Source organism: Chiloscyllium punctatum, chromosome 44 (assembly GCF_047496795.1).
Source record: "Chiloscyllium punctatum isolate Juve2018m chromosome 44, sChiPun1.3, whole genome shotgun sequence".
NCBI classification, from domain to species: domain Eukaryota; kingdom Metazoa; phylum Chordata; class Chondrichthyes; order Orectolobiformes; family Hemiscylliidae; genus Chiloscyllium; species Chiloscyllium punctatum.
Genome location: NC_092782.1, coordinates 59,505,011 through 59,517,363, shown reverse-complemented (window position 1 = coordinate 59,517,363; position 12,353 = coordinate 59,505,011).

The following is a 12,353-nucleotide window of genomic DNA, read 5'->3' as shown; positions in this document are numbered from 1 at the left end:
TCTTAAATGATGCTGTTGTTCCTGCCTCTACCACCTCCACTGGCAACACATTCCAGGTCCCCACAACCCTCTGCCTGAAGAACTTTCCGTGCATGTCTGCCCTGAACCTTTCCCCTCTCACTTGGAACTCATGACCGCTAGTAATTGAGTCCTCCACTCTGGGAAAATATTTCTTGCTATCCATCCTGTCTACACCTCTCATGATTTTGTAGGCCTCAATCAGGTCCCCCCTCAACCTCCTTCTTTCCAATGAAAACAATCCTTATCGACTCAACTTCTCCTCATAGCTAGCACCCTCCATACCAGGCAACATCCTGGTGAACCTCCTCTGCACCCTCTCCAAAGCATCCACATCCTTTTGGTATAGTGGTGACTAAAACTATGTGCAGTATTTCAAACGTGGCCGAACCAAAGTCTTATACAACTGTGACATGACCTGCCAACTCTTGTACTCAATACCCCATCCGAAGAAGGAAAGCATGCTGTATGCCTTCTTGACCACTCTACTGACCTGTGTTACCACCTTCATGGAACAATGGATCTGAACACCCAGATCTCTCTGTACATCTTCCCCAGGATTTTCCATTCACTGTATAGTTCGCTCTTGAATTGCATCTTCCAAAATGCATCACCTTGCATTTGCACAGATTGAGCTCCATCTGCCATTTCTCTGCCCATCTCTCCAATCTATCTATATTCTGTTGTATTCTCTGACAGTCTCCTTCACTATCTGCTACTCCACCAATCTTCATGTCAAGGGCAAATTATTCTAATGAGGCAACCTACACCTTCCTCCAAATCATTTTTGTATATCACAAACAACAGTGGTCCCAGCACAAATCGCTGTGGGACACCACTGGCCACAGGAAACCATTTTGAGAAACTCCCTTCCCCTACCCCTCTCTGTCTCCTGTTGCCCAGCCAGTTCCCAGTCCATCGAGCTAGCACATCCTGGACCCCATGTGACTTTACCTTCTTCAACAGCCTACCATGGGGAACTTTATCAAATGCCTTTCTAAAGACCATGCATATGACATCGACATCTCTTCCCTCATCAATCAACTTTTTCATCTCTTCAAAGAATTCTATTAGATTTGTAATTCATGATCTTCCCTCCACAAAACCATGCAGCCCATTACTGATAAGCCCATTTTCTTCCAAATGGGAATAGATCCTATCCCTTAGTATCTTGTCCAGTACGTTCCCTACCATTGACGTCAGACTCATTGACCTGTAATTACCTGGATCATCCCTGCTATCCTTGTTAAACAAGGGCACAACATTAGCAATTCTCCAATCCTCCGGAACTTCCCACCCCCCCGCCCCCCCCTCCACCCCACCGTGTTCAAGGATGCTGCAAAGATATCCGTTAAAGCCCCAGCTATTTCCTCTCTCATTTCCCTCAGTAACCTGGGATAGATCCCATCTGGACCTGGGGACTTGTCCACCTTAATGCCTTTTAGGACACCCAACACTTCCTCCCTCCTTATGCTGACTTGACCGAGAGTAATTAAAGATCTATCCCTAACCTCAACATCCGCCATGTCCCACTCCTCGGTGAACAGCGATGCAAAGTACTCATTAAGAATCTCATGATTTGAAAATGCTGGCATTAGACTGGGGTGTTCAAAGTTAAATATCACACAACACCAGGTTACAGTCCAACAGATTTATTTGGAAGCACTAGCTTTCGGAGCGCTGTTCCTTCACCAGGTAACTGTGGAGTATCAACGACCACCTGATGACGGAGCAGCACTTCAAAAGCTAGTGCTTCCAAATAAACCTGTTAGACTATAACCTGGTGTTGGGTGATTTTTAATTAAGAATCTCACCTATTTTCTCTGATTCTGCATAACTTTCCTCCTTTGTCCTTGAGTGGGCCAACCCTTTCCCTAGTTACCCTCTTGCTCCTTATATATAAACAAAAGGCTTTGGGATTTTCCTTAACTCTGCTCTCTAAGGATATCTCATGACCCCTTTTAGCCTTCTTAATTCCTCATTTCAGATTGATCCAACATTCCCAATATTCTCCCAAAGCTTTGTCTGTCTGTCAGTCGCCTAGACCTTATGAATGCATCCTTTTTCCTCTTGGCTGGTCTCACAATTTCACCTGTCATCTGTGGTTCCCTAATCTTGTTATTTCTATCCCTTATTTTCACAGGGACATGTCTGTCCCACACTCTAACAAACCTGTCTTTAAAAGCCTCCCACATATCGAATATGGATTTCCCTTCAAACAGCTGCTCCCAATCTACATTCCCCAGCTCCTGCCAAATATTGGTATAGTTGGTCTTTCCCCAATTTAGCGTTCTGCCTTTAGGACCACTCTCGTCTTTGTCCATGAGTATCCTAAAACTTTTGGAATTGTGATCACCATTCCCAAAGTAATCCCCTATTGAAACATCAACCACCTGGCCGGGCTCGTTCCCCAACACCATGTTCAATATGGCCCTTTCCAGAGTTGAACTATTTACATAGTGCTCTAGAAAACCCTCTAGAGAATTCTGTTCCATCCACACTTCAAAGCCTTAGAGAATCCCAGTCAATATTGAGGTGACACATTTGTGTAATTTGAACTGGAATGTTTTGAAACAAAAACAGAAACTGCTGAAGAAATTCAGCAGGTCGGGCAATATCTGTGGAGCGAGAAAAAGTTAACAGTTCAAATCCAGTGACCCTAGATCAGAGTGGAACTCAGCTTTTAAACTTCAGATTTCACATCTCAACTAATTCCTGGGTGCAGGCAGATGAGTGGATCTTCCCATTGACCCTTTCTTTGAAGCAGAAGTGAAGTTGGGTTAAGAGCAGGGATTGTGTGATCTTTGCTGGAAATATTGTGTCCACTTATAACGTTGTCATAATATTATTGGAATAATCTCGGAGAGCTCCTGCACATAACTCTGTAGGATCGTGCTTATACCAGACGTAGCACACTGGTGTTGGAGGGGTGGAAATTGTAGATATTAACCCAAAATGTGATGGGTTAGCTGAAGAAACAACAAGAAAAAACATATGAAGCCTGGTGATGATGTACTGATGAGAAATGTCATTGGCTGTAATATGTTTCTGTTTGAAAGAACGTGTATTTGAAATATGTGTTTTAAGTTCAACTTTAATGGACTGAACTCTCATAATAATTCTGAAAAGCTGGAGGCTAATTTAAAAACAGTGAATTAGACATGATAATGTGCATTATTGATAATTTGATAGAGAGTGCTTGATCATTGTATTGTGCTGTGTTAATAGAGAGCAGATTGACATCAAGGTGGCAACAGTGTGAGGAAGCTAGCTGAGGTCAAGGTTTAAGTGTAACAGATGAGCTTTTATCCAAGGTTAAGACCTAATAGGGAATCAATCAAACTGACTGTGAAAAACATACTAATTTGTGATGTTTGCCAATGATCAAAATGACCATTCGTTGGAGACTGGGTAGTGTCAAAGTTTGAACACACAGCCTATCTGTATGGAACAACGATAGCATGAAAACTTGCTTTAGTGTATAGCTAGCTAGCTAGCTCAGGAGGTCACCTGGTCAGTGTCTGGAGGTTGGGACTAAATGGGATGATCATCTCTTTTGGTCTGATCACATTAACCAAGTCACTTGTGATTGTGGGCATTGTACTGGGTAAGATTGCTGTCGAGGTTTGCACTGTACTTTGCTTTAATAAAGAACATTGGGTATCTCTCATTGTTAAAACTGCCTTGGGTTATTGATGTCCAGAGTGAACCCATATCTGGTTGGCATGGACAAGTTGGACCGAAGGATCTGTTTCCATGCTGTTCATCTCTCTGACTCGATGACTAGGGAGGGTAGAAGTACAAGCCTACAATATTAAGGATCATCAGCCATTTGTCAGTCCAAGCCAGAATGTTACCCTGATACAAAAACTGAAATTATTGGAAAAGCTCAGCAGGTCTGTGGATAGGAAGAAGAGCTAATATTTCAAGTCACAGAGTCATAGAGATGTACAGCACGGAAACAGACTGTTCAACTTGTCCATTCCGCCTAGATATCCCAACCTAATCTAGTCCTATTTGCCAGCACTTGGCCCTTATGCATCTAACCCCTTCCTATTCATATACCCATCCAAATGCCTCTTGAATGTTGCAATTGTACCAGCCTCCACCACTTCCTCTGGCAGCTCATTCCATTTATGCACCACCCTTTGTGTGAAAAAGTTGCTACTTAGGTCCCTATTATATCTTTCCCCTCTCACCCTAAATCGATGTCCTCTAGTTCGAGATTCCCCCACCCCAGGGAAAAGACTTTGCCTTTTTACCCTGTCCATGCCCCGCATGATTTTATAAATCTCTATGAGGTCACCCCTCAGCCTCTGACACTCCAGGGAAAACAGCTCCAGCCTATTCAGCCTCTCCCTGAAGCTCAAATCCTCCAACCCTGGCAACATCCTTGTTAATCTTTTCTGAACCCTTTCAAGTGTCACGACATCTTTCCGATAGGAAGGAGACCAGAATTGCACGCAATATTCCAACAATGGCCTAACCAATGTCCTGTACAGCTGCAACATGACCTCCCAACTCCTGTACTCAATGCTTCCTTGAAGGGCTTTTGCCCGAAACATCGATTTTCCGACTTCTCTGATGCTGCCTGGCCTGCTGTATTTTTCCAGTGCCACACTCTTGATTCCTGTACTCAATGCTCTGACCAATAAATGAAAGCATACCAAATGCTTTCTTCACTATCCTATCTACCTGCGACTCCACTTTCAAGGAGCTATGAACCTGCACTCCAAGGTCTCTTTGTTTGGCAACACTCCCTAGGACCTTACCATTAAGCATATAAATCCTGCTCTGATTTGCTTTCCCAAAATGTAGCACCTCACATTTATCTAAATTAAACTCCATCTGCCACTCCTTAGCCCATTGGCCCATCTGATCAAGGTCCCGTTGTAATCTGATGTAACCTCCTAGCTATCCACTACACCTCCAAATTTACTAACTATACCTCCTATGTTCATATCTAAATTATTTATATAAGTGATGAAAAGTAGTGGACCCAGTACCGATCCTTGTGGCACTCGACTGGTCACAGGCCTCCAGTCTGAAAAACAACCCTCCACCACCACCCTCTATCTTCTACCTTCAAGCCAGTTCTGTATCCAAATGGCTAGTTCTTCCTGTATTCCATGAGATCTAACCTTTCTAACCAGTCTCCCATGGGGAACCTTGTCAAATGCCTTACTGAAGTCCATATAGATCACATCTACTGCTCTGCCCTCATCAATCCTTTTTGTTCCTTCTTCAAAAACTCAATCAAGTTTGTGAGACATGATTTCCCACACACAAAGCTACGCTGACTATCCCTAATCAGATCTTGCCTTTCCAAATACGTGTAAATCCTGTCCCTCTGGATTCCCTCCAACAACTTGCCCTCCTCCAATGTCAGGCTCACTGGTCTATAGTTCCTTGGCTTCTCCTTACCTTCCTTAAACAGTGGCACCACGTTTGCCAACCTCCAGTCTTCTGGCACCTCACCTGTGACTATCGATGATACAAATGTCTCAGCAAGGGGCCCAGCAATCACTTCCCTAGCTTCCCACAGAGTTCTAAGGTACACCTGATCAGGTCCTGGGGATTTATCCACTTTTATGCATTTCAAGCCGTCCAGCACTTCCTCCTCTGTAATATGGACATTTTTCAAGCTGTCACCATCTATTTCCTGACATTCTATACCTTCCATGTCCTTCTCCACAGTAAACACTGATGCAAAATACTCATTTAGTATCTCCCCCATCTCCTGCGGCTCCACACAAAGTCCGCCTTGCTGATCTTTGAGGGGCTCTGTTCTCTCACTAGTTATCCTTTTATCCTTAATGTATGTGTAAAAACCTTTTGGATTCTCCTTAATCCAATTTGCCAAAGCTATCGCATGTCCCCTTTTTGCCCTCCTGATTTCCCTCTTAAGTATATTCCTATTGCCTTTATACTCTTCTAAAGATTCACTCGATCTCTCATGTCTATACCTTAACATAACCTTTTCTTATCTAAACCCTCAATTTCTTTAGTCATCCAGCATTCCCTATACCTACCAGCCTTTCCTTTCACTCTAATAGGAATATACTGTCTCTGGATTCTCATTATCTCATTTCTGAAGGCTTCCCATTTTCCAGCTGTCCCTTTACCTGCAAACATCTTGCTAAATACTGTCAAAATTGGCCTTTCAACTTCAACTGTTAGATCTGGTCTATCTTTTTCCATTACTATTTTAAATCTAATAGAATTATGGTCTCTGGCCCCAAGTTGCTCCCCCCACTGACACCTCAGTCACCTGCCCTGCTTTATTTCTCAAGAGTAGGTCAAGTTTTGCACCTTCTCTCGTAGGTACATCCACATACTGACTCAGAAAATTTTCTTGTACACACTTAACAAATTTCTCTCCATCTAACCCCTTAACACTATGGCAGTCCCAGTCTATGTTTGGTAAGTTAAAATCCCTGACCATAACCACCCTATTATTCTTATAGATAGCTGAAATCTCCTGACAGATTTGTTTCTCAATTTCCCGCTGACTATTAGGGGGTCAATAATACAATCCCAAGAAGGTGATCATCCCTTTCTTATTTCTCAGTTCCACCCAAATAACTTCCCGAGATGTATTTCCAGGAATATCCTCCCTAAAGTGCAGCTGTAATTTTATCAAAAATGGCACTCTCCCTCCTCTCTTGCCTCCCTTTCTATCCTTCCTATAGCATTTGTATCCTGGAACATTAAGCTGCCAGTCCTGTCCATCCCTGAGCCATGGTTCTGTAATTGCTATGATATCCCAGTCCCATGTTGCTAACCATGCCCTGAGTTCATCTGCTTTCTTTGTTAGGCTTCTTGCTTTGAAATAAATCAGTCCTACCTTGTTCTTTGCTTTGTCCCTGCCTGCCCTGACTGTTTGACTCACTTCTGTTCTCAACTGTACCAGTCCCAGATTGATCTCTTTCCTCACCATCTCCCTTGGTCCCACGTCCACCCCCCTACCCACCATACTAGTTTAAATCCTCCCGAGCAGCTCTAGCAAACCTCCCCGCCAGTATATTAGTCCCCTTCCAATTCAGGTGCAATCCATCCTTCTTGTACAGGTCACTTCTACCCCAGAAGAGATTCCAATGATCCAAAAATGTGAATCCTTCTCTCGTACACCAGCTCTTCAGCCAAGCATTGATCTGCTCTGTCCTCCTATTCCTGCCCTCATTAGCTCCCGGTAATTAATCCAGATGTTACTACGCTCGAGGACCTCCTTTTTACATTTCTGCCTAACTTTCTATATTCTCCCGTCAGAACCTCATCTTTTTCCCTTTCTGTGTCGTTGGTGCCAGTGTGTACAATGACCTCCTGCTGGTCCCGCTCCCTTTGATAACTTTCTGCACCCTCTCTGAGACATCCTTTATACTGGCACCAGGAAGGCAACACACCATTCTGATTTTTCACAGCTGTCTGTGCCCCTGACTAGAGAGTTCCCTCATACAATCGATCGCTTGGAACCTAGTGTATCCCTCATTACATTAGAGCCAGTCTTGAAACCAGAAACTTGGCTTTCGTGCTACATTCCCCTGAAAGTCCATCACCCCCTACGTTTTCCAAAACAGCACACTTGCTTGAAATGGGAATAGCCACAGAAGACTCCTGCACTACCTGCCTACCCCTCCTACCTTTCTTTGAGTTAACCCATCTATCTGATTGTAACTGCAGCTTATCTCCCTTCCTATAACTGCTATCCATCACACCCCCTTGCTCTCGTAACTTCCTCATTGCCTCCAACTGTCGCTCAACCGATCCATTCAATCTGACAGGATTGCAACCAACGACATTTATTGCAGATGTAATCCTCAGTAAGACATCAACTCTCCTGAAACTCCCACATCCAAGAAGAAGAGCCCAGCAATTTCTGTTTCTCTTTCTGACTTCCAGCATCTGCAGTACTTTGGTTTTCATTTAGGAATCTTACCATGGTATCCTGTCTGACACATATTCCTCAGTCAGCATCCTAAAGATTGATTTGGTCATTATGGCATTGATATTGGTGGGAGCTTGCTGTGCCAAATTGTCTGCTGTCTTTCCCACCTTTATGCCAGGAGGTATAGCTCTTCATTGGCTATCAAGTGCTTTGAGAGGTCATGAAAGGCGCTACATAAATGCAAGTCTTTTATTTCTAATTCAGAATTTGAATTCATTATCCAGAATAATTCTGAACATGAATGCAGTGTGAGATAAATTTTGTTCAACATTGTGGCAGGCTGACCTGGTTCTGCCCATATAAAAGACAGTTTGTTTTATGAAAGTATCAATTTACTAGGTACCTACTTTACGCTTTTGGTAGATTTTAGTTACACGGTGCAGTGAAGAGGGTTATTGTTGACTGAGGCATAAGAGGTCCATTATTCTGGGAAAGTACAAACACACATTTCGAATAAAGACTCTGAATCCTCTTTTGAATGTAAATATTCCCTAAGGCCATGCAACAACAGAAGTTACTGAGTAAATATCAGACTCCTATTCTGATAGAAATAGATCAATGTTTCTGATTTCCAAATGTTATCATCATGATAAAAATACAAACAGCCCTGAAAACACTGATGGAGGGAGAAATAGAGAAATAATATTTTGAATCCAATACAACTCTTCAATTCTGAAGGAGAGTCAAAACGTTACCTGGTTTGAGTTCGATTGGTGCTGCCTGCCATGCTGAGTATTTCTAGAATTTTCTGTTTTAATTTCAGATTTTTAGGTACGGAGAAGGTTGGATAAGCTTTGGTTTTCTTTGGAGCAGAGAAGATTGAGGTGGAATCTGATAGAGGGATATAAGAATAGGAGGGGCAAGGACTGGGTGTATAGAAAGCAGCTGTTCCCCTTAGCTTAGAAGGTCAATAACAAGTGGGCATCATTTTAAAGTGAAAGGCAGGAGGTTTAGAGGGGAGTTGAAAACATTTTTTACCCAGAGGTTGGTGGGTATCTGGAATACTGCCTGGGAGAGTAGATTAGATTAGATTGCTTACAGTGTGGAAACAGGCCCTTCGGCCCAACAAGTACACACCGCCCCGCCGAAGCGCGGCTCACCCATACCCCTACATTTACCCCTTACCTAACACTACGGGCCATTTAGCATGGCCAATTCACCTAACCTGCACATCTTTGGACTGTGGGAGGAAACCGGAGCACCCGGAGGAAACCCACGCAGACATGGGGAGAACGTGCAAACTCCACACAGTCAGTCACCTGAGGTGGGAATTGAACCCAGGTCTCTGGTGCTGTGAGGCAGCAGTGCTCACCACTGTGCCACCGTGAGCTGGGAAGCGTCACAATCTTTAAGAACTACTTGGATGAGCAATTGAAATGTCATAACATTCAAGCCAATGCGTCCAGTGCAGGAAAGCAGGGCTGGTGCATTTTTGGCAGTACAGACTCTGGTGGGCTGAGGGCATTGTCTGGACTATGTGACTGTATGATTCCATTTCTTGCCTCTGCTGTTTTGTTTTCTGCCCAACATTTATTGCACTAAGCAACTGGAGTGGAGTTCTTCAAGACACGATATATATGTTTACAAATTGTTAGCGAGATTGATGAAGTAATTGGGATGATTTGGTCAGTTCAGTGCAAGGGTTATGATGTCTGAGGCTGATGCTTCATTGTAACTCCTGATGAAACCCTTGGTACGTCTCAACTGGAGTGTTCCATGCTTAATGTGGGGGGAGGTAGTAGCGTAGTGGTAATGTCAATGGGCTAGTTATCTGGAACCCCTGGATTTTGGACACCTGGGTTCAAATCCCACTACAGCAGATGGTGAAATTTGAATTCAATAACAAAAATCTGGAATTAAGAGTCTAATGATCACTGTAAATCCATTGCCAATTGTTGGAAAAACCCATCTGGTTCACTTATGTTCCTTAGGGAAGGAAACTGCTGTCCTTACCTGGTCTGTCCTACATGCAACTCCAGACCCACAGCAATTCCCTCTGGGCAATTACAGATGGGCAATAAATGCTGTCTAGCCAGTAATTCTATGAATGAATTTTAAAAACATGATCTGGATTATGGGTTCAAATCCCACTATGGCAGATGGTGAAACTTAAATCCAATTTTAAAAATCCACAATTAAAAAAGCCTGACCATGTAACCTCTGTCAGTTTTTGTAAGAATATTGGGTTCATTAATGGTCTTTAGAGAAGGAAATCTGCCATCCTTACCTGGCCTGGTCTACAAAAAACTAAAAGAACTGCAGATGCTAGAAGTCAGAACCAAATATAGAAATTGCTGGAAAAGCTCAGGAGGTCTGGCAGCATCTATGAAGAGAATTCAGGGTTAACGTTTTGTGTTGAGTGACCCTTCTTCAGAACCAGAATGTAGTCTGGGTTACATGTGACTCCAGACCCACAGTGATGTGGCTAACTCCGAACAATTAGGGATAGGCAAGAAAATGCTTGTTTAATGCAGTGATTCACACAAACAACCTTTTTAGACGTCTACTTGGATGTGCTCCAGGTATGAGTAAGAGAGTGGGCTGATGTCTACAAAAGATTGCTGTATTTATCTTCAGTCTTTATAAAACATTCCTTTTCAAATGTCATATCACTCAGTAACAACTAGATACCATGGCAAACGTGTTTGAAATTATGTTTCTTCTGGTAATGATAATGATGATCATGCTGGTCATCCTGTATTTGACATAATATTCTCATTGGGTCAGAAAGATGGCCATCACTTCTAAAAATGTTCTAATCAAAGATATTATTATGTAGCTCTAAAGTAGGCAGGACTTGAACCCAGCCTTCCTGGCTCAGAGGTAGAGACACTACCACTGCACCAAATAGGTCTTTTTGACCTATTTGTGTAATCAACCTGTTCAGAGATGTTATTACACACCCTTTGGAGCTAGTGGGTCTTGAACCTGGGCCTTCTGGTCCAAGGGATATTGCCACTGCCCTGCAAGAGCCCCTTAATCACGTTCCATTTTCCACTTAACCTGATGAGGAAACAGCACTCCGAAAGCTTGTGATTTCAAATAAACCTGTTGGACTATAACCTGGTCCCTTGTGACTTCTGACATCATTCTTTCATTAACTCGTTTTTCTCCTCGACCTGTTCGGACACAGCAGGTGGGGCTTGAGCTCTGCCCTCCCAGTCCAGGGGTAAGGACGCTCCCACTGTGCCACAGGAGGGCCCATTAATCATGTTTCATCATGTTACCATTGGATTGAATTCATTTGGACGATCAATACAAGAAGGAGCTCTCTTTTAAAGCAGAGAAGCTTAGCACCCAACCTTTACCCGGTTCCAGTGTCAATTCAGAATAAAAGAGAATTGATAAGTATCACGTACCTAACAGTGGCCTGGCACTACAGCAAATCAAAAGAGATGCCAGCAGGTAATTGAACAACTTTGCAAGGCAGAAATTAATATGTTGTCACTTGTTAAGATCCTTTGCTTCCTGATAGTTGAGAGAGAATTTACTAATGGGTACAGGTTACCTTTCAATGTGAATGAGCCTTTCTAAGGAGGTGTGTCAAACACCAGCTGCCACGTTTCTAGTTTCAGCTGGGCCCAGAGGTGCCAACTGGAGTGTTGTCACTTTATTACGATTAGTTAGTTATGATTAGTTTTCCTACAGGCCCTTCGGCCCAACAAGTCCACACCGACCCTCAGAAGAGTAACCGACTCTGACTAATGCACCAGACACTATGGGCAATTTAGCATGATCAATTCACCTGACCTGCACATCTTTGGACTATGGGAGGAAACCGGAGCACCCGGAGGAAACCCACGCAGACATGGGGAGAATGTGCAAACTCCCCACAGACAGTCGCCCAAGGCTGGAATTGAACCTGGGTCCCTGGTGCTGTGACGCCGCAGTGCTAACCACTGAGCCTAGATTAGAGTGGTGCTGGAAAAGCACAGCAGGTCAAGCAGCATCCGAGGAGCAAGAAAATTGACGTTTTGGGCAAAAGCCCTTCATCAGGAATAGAGAGCTTTTGCCCGAAACATCGATTTTCTTGCTCCTCGGATGCTGCCTGACCTGCTGTGTGTTTCCAGCACCACTGTAATCTAGACTCTGGTTTCCAGCATCTTGTTTTTACCTAACGACTGAGCCGTTGAAGGAAGGGAAAACTGAGAGAATGAGTGACCTTGGGCCAATGTTTCACAACACCCAGAGGTTATTAGGACAGATGTGGTAATAGCTGGGGAAGCTGGCAAACTGGGGCCCTCTTTCTCAGTGGGAATCTCTGTGAGGGTAAACTAATGCAGAGGAAAAGGTTTGACCATTGAGCAATTCTACATTTAGTGTAATTACAGTACTCCTTTCAGAGTGAGTGTTTCTACACTTGGTGTTGATACCCAACCTCAAGACAGCA